This window comes from Rattus norvegicus, chromosome 15 (genome assembly GCF_036323735.1).
Source record: "Rattus norvegicus strain BN/NHsdMcwi chromosome 15, GRCr8, whole genome shotgun sequence".
Classification (NCBI taxonomy): domain Eukaryota; kingdom Metazoa; phylum Chordata; class Mammalia; order Rodentia; family Muridae; genus Rattus; species Rattus norvegicus.
The window spans coordinates 42,018,793-42,024,085 of NC_086033.1; the positions used below are offsets into that span (position 1 = coordinate 42,018,793).

The 5,293-nt window shown below is 43.6% G+C and overlaps 1 non-coding gene across 1 annotated transcript; it reads right to left on the minus strand.

Annotated features, from left to right (window-relative positions):
- Positions 1–4,773: 4,773 nt before the first annotated feature.
- Positions 4,774–4,854, minus strand: Trnap-agg32 (transfer RNA proline (anticodon AGG) 32). Its single transcript has one exon. It is a non-coding gene; the product is annotated as a tRNA-Pro (tRNA).
- Between the last annotated feature and the right edge of the window lie 439 nt (positions 4,855–5,293).

Below are 5,293 nucleotides of genomic sequence, written 5' to 3' on the forward strand. Positions count from 1 at the left end.
CTGTGTACACCCAGCTTTTCTTGATATATTTTGCTTTTTTTTTTTTGCTTTTTTTTTGTTACAAGGTTTAGCCACGTAGCCCTGGGTGGCCTGGAACCATGTATTCGTTCATAGAAGCTCAACTATATTGATTTTTGTCTTGCATATTCCAGTTCATATCTCAAGTTCAAGTTCATAACATGTTCTTGAATACATTCTATAGGAAACTTTCTCATATAAGCTCCACTATATGGAGGAATTAGAAACCAAACCTCCTATTTTGCAACTGATTCAGCTGATAGGAAGCAGAACAGACCACAAATACACAGCGAAAGCCATAGAAAAGGCTTTTGGACTTTTGTGATTTTTATCAGCAGATGGCAAATGTAATTTATTGTAGACAGACTAATAATTAATTGTGGAGCAAGGAGGCCAGGCCAGTGATGTGTCTGGGCAGCAGATAATCCTCTAGCACACAGATCAAGAAGAGGATTTAGGGATTACTCCTGCAAAAGCATCAAAACTATCAATCAAGTATCGGGTTGTAGAAACAAAGGCAAACAGTATTGACAAAGAGGGGCACAGAAATCTGGAGGTAGAGCCTGCTAAGGTGAAAGTGTGTGTTCAGTCTAGCTGGGAATGTTGATAGTGGCTGTTATGCAAGAAGAAACAATGGGAAAATGATCAAACCAAGAGTCAACTGTACTTGCTTCTAGAGTTTTCTAGGGCCATGCGAGGAGGTGGCCAGCTATTCTGTAAGACTTCTGGGCACAGTGGGACTGGGTCTGCAAGGATGCTGGATGGTTTTCATGTTCACATATACTTACACACATGTCTGCCTATGTAAGTCAGATGTTTGTCCACCCGTGTATGATGGCGTCTATGATGATGTAAGTTTTGCTTGGTGCCTCCCTTCTGTTTCCTGTCTGATCTGAGAGTCTATAGAAGATAGAGCTGGCTCTTATATCCTGCTCTATTGCTGCAGTTTATGTAGCAGTGACTGCCCGGGCGATGCTGGATGAAAATGCTGAAATAAAGAAGCTTTGTGCTGTTTAGCAGAAGGGGTGACTGATGATGGCTCTCCCTGATACTCAGTGCCACTGTGTCTAACGTTTAAAAGACCTGCTGGGTGAGTCCTAACTTCTAGTTCTGTGTGGACTCAGCCTCACTGTGCCTATATGTGTGTGTTTTGTTTTTATTAGTTGTGTATGTGTGTGAGTACAAGGGAAGTCAGGGATAAGTTACAGGAGTCTCTTATCTGCAGCCACTTTGTGGGATCTGGGGCACAAACTCAGGGAATCCCACAGGTATGCAAGGGCCTCTCTACTCTCTGCGCCATTTTGCCAGCCTTAGAGTTTGAGTTATTCTGTCTCTGTTATGAAAAGACTGCATTTTCTTTCTGCTCTCTCTACCGAACTGGACCTTCCTCCTTCCTAGATATTTTCCTCCCTTGTTTAGCTTTTTTTTTTCTGAACATGGTCTCATGTAGCCCAGGCTGACCTTAAACTCCTTATGTATTCAAGTACGATTTTGAACTTCTGACCCCCACTGCTTTCAACTCCCAAGTGCTTGATTTACAGGTTCCCATGACTACTCCAGGTTTTTGAAGTGCTGGGGATTGAATTCACAGTTTCAAGCCTGCTAGGCAGGCACTCTATCAACTGAGCTACATTTCCAACCTTCTTGTTTAGATAATAGGCAAGAATTTTCTCAGCTGGGCTTTCCTTGTCTTGATTTTTGTCCTGGTTTATTTTGTTCTCTGCCTTTTTCTCACTGAATTTATGCTGAAAAAAAAAGAAGAGAGAAAGAAAGAAAGGAAGGAAGGAAGGGAGAGAGAGAGAGAGAGAGAGAGAGAGAGAGGAGACATGGGGAGTTTGGGAAGAACTGGCAACATACTCCTTCAAATGGTAGCTTTCTCATGTACATAAAAGTCCTGGAGTAGACAAATCCTTAATAAGTGCTGACAAACAAGTGAACAAACAAGGACTGAAGAGGACATGGCTCGACAGTTTATAAACACACACCGTCCTTACAGGGAGCCCAAGCTCAGTTTCCAGCACCCACAGCAGGCAGCTCACAGCTGCCTGTAACTCCAGGTCCGGAGGATCAGATCTCCATCTGGCTCCTTGGGTATCCCAGGAATGACATACACCCACGCACAAACACACAGAATTTTTTAAAAACTACTTTGGGCTGAACCTAAAATTTGTATATTGACTTCTGTACCCTTACTATACAAAAGTTTCTTCATAATATTTCTGTGTAGAAATTAGTGTAATACAGTAAACATCTGTGAGCCCACCTCTCAGGAACCAGGGCATCGAACATACTGTAAAAATGCCTTCCTATTAGTCAGCATTCCCTTGAGGCTTGTAAATTCCGCTCTAGGAACATCAAGATGAACATCCATCGAGACCCTGAGATGCTGTGGACATATAAGATGATCTGTCCATATGAATATTAAATATGCCTCCGAGTCACCTCTTAGCACCTGGCACCTGCCTCTTCTGCTTCCCAGATGCCACCGATGTTGTACAGACCTGCCCCCCCCCCCACAAAGCACACCTCAACACAACAATGGCCCCTTGTTTTCTCTAGCTTAGTTTCCACTCAAAGTTTAGCCAGCAGCTGGAGGAGGAGTCAGGCCACTGGAGCAACAAAAGAGGCAAGGAATTATTTAGCCAACTAGAGACACAGTGCAAATAAATGTAGCTGTTGTACAACTCCACAGACCCAGGGAAAGGTAAGGGGTGCCTGGGACCTGACCCTTAGTTCATCCTTTACACACGCTATACACAAGCTGACGACTCTTACCCCGAATAACCTGAGACCAGAGTGTTTGGGTTTGGAGTTTAAGTGACTTTGCTTTAATAGTTTCACAAGCTCTGCTGGTGAAATATCCCTCATCTGAAAGTATAAAATCTGAATAAACTGAGTGTGGTGGCACACATCTTCAGTCCCAGCACTCAGGAGGTGGAGGTGGGATGATCAGGAGTTCAAGGTTATCCTCAGGTACATAACTAGTGTCAGGACAGCTGGCAGTATGTGAGGCCTTGTCAAAAACAACAACAACAACAACAACAACAACAAACAAAACAAAACAAAGTAAGCAACGCAAACAAACCCAAAGGAACAAGCTCCCAAATCTGAATGCTCTAAATTCCAAAAATTTTTGCACAAGACACAAAACATTTATGACTTGGAAGCATTTTTAAAGGATTCATTTGTATTATTTTTAAGTGTGTGTGTGTGTGTGTGTGTCTGTGTATGTCTGTGTGTGTGTGTCTGTGCATGCACACATGCCTGTAGAGGCCAGAGGTGTTAGATTCCCTGGAGCTGGAGTTACAGACAGAGTTACAGACAGTTGTGAATCTTCTGTGTGTGGGTCTGGGAATTGAACTCCGGTCTTCTGGAATAAGCAGCAAGTGCTCTTAACTGTCGAATCATTTCTCCAGTCCCTGGTTTGAACGTATTTACAGTTGCTTTGTCAAAGATTACTGCAAGTCAAGTAGCTGAATACAATGCACCTATTTTCCTAGTGTCTGGGAGGCAAGGCAGCTCAGGCACGGTGTGGCTGGGGCCTCTGCCTAATGACTCTCAGGACTGGGCTGAAAGTGCTGCCAGGCTTCTATAGGCTCTACCGGGGAAGACTTCGCTGCCAGGGCAGAATTCATTTCTTTGTGATTCTGTTATTGCAGGTTCTAGGTTTTTGCTTGCTGTTGGCTGAGGCTACTCCCCAGTCTTAGAGCCTTCTCCCACATGGCCACCTGCTACCTTGAGCACCCAGGAACGCCTTCAGTTATATCATACTTACGCAATGTAAACCACAGATTCATAACTCACCATCTTGGTCATGCTACTGCCTAGAATCAAGGCACAGGTTCTGGTTACCCTCAAGGGGAAGGTACAAATATCAGCAGAAAAGTCACTAGGGGTGGACTTGGCGGTGATCTTTCTACCTGTGCCTAAGTAGACAAGACCTAGGTTAAGAAAAAACAAAACAAAACGAAGTGGTTGGCAGACATAGTTTGTTGGCATTTCTTTCTAAAGATCATGTGTGACTACATTAGCAGAAACTTGGCATTCTGTTGGCATTTTAGGACCAAATGGTGCATCGTATAGTGCTGACTTATTGTATTACCTATCTTTCAAACCCTTTGCTGTGCTCCTGTAAAGTGGTGTAGTTTAGAAAATTATGAGATAGAACTGATGAGAGTGAAAGAGCTATAGGAAAGCAGAAACTGTTCTAAAGTTTTAAGCTTTAGTGTGTGTGTGTGTGTGTTTGTGTGTGTGTGTGTGTGTGTGTGTGTGTGTGTGTGTATGCATGTGTGCACATTCATGAATGTGTACAGAGAAGTGAGAGGTCAACCCTGAATATCTTTTTCTCCATAGCCAGCCATTTGTTTTGTGAGGCACGGTCTCTTATTGGCATGGGGCTCATGGATTAGATTAGGCTAGCTGGCCAATCCCAAGGAGTTCCAGGGGTCCACCTATGTCTGCCTTCCCAGCACTGGGATTACAAGTGTGCACCACCATGGCTGACTTTTTAATGTGGGTTCTGGGAAGCGAACACAGGTCTTAATGCATGTATGGCAACCACCTTTATATTTCCCCAGCATCTATTCTGCTAATTTTTTTTTTTTTTTTGTTTTTTGGTTCTTTTTTTTTCGGAGCTGGGGACCGAACCCAGGGCCTTGTGCTTCCTAGGTAAGCGCTCTACCACTGAGCTAAATCCCCAGCCCCTCTGCTAATTTTTTTTTCTTTTCTTTTTTTTTTTTTTTTCCTGGTTCTTTTTTTCGGAGCTGGGGATCGAACCCAGGGCCTTGTGCTTCCTAGGCAAGCGCTCTACCACTGAGCTAAATCCCCAACCCCAAATGGGGAGCCGCATCTCTCGCTCCGATCGCGGGGTGGGGTGCCCCCAGGAAGCACGAGTAGCCATTCTTTTTTTTTTTTTTTTTTAATTTCTTTTTTTCGGAGCTGGGGACCGAACCCAGGGCCTTGCGCTTCCTAGGCAAGCGCTCTACCACTGAGCCAAATCCCCAACCCCCCCCCCCCTGCTAATTTTTAAAATGACAATTGATTCTGTTTGGGTTAGGAAAATCTAACTAAATCTAGTTTTAGTAGAACTTTTACTAAAATCAAATGTGTTTCCCCATTTAGACTAAATAATTACCAACCCCCAAATGCTTGTTTATAATGATACCAGCTAATTAGTCAGTCCAAGGCCCTTACTGTCAGTCCTTGCTCTGACTTGCACACTTTCATCAAAATAATTCATATGAGACATGATGTTCAGCTGGAGAGAGATGATGAT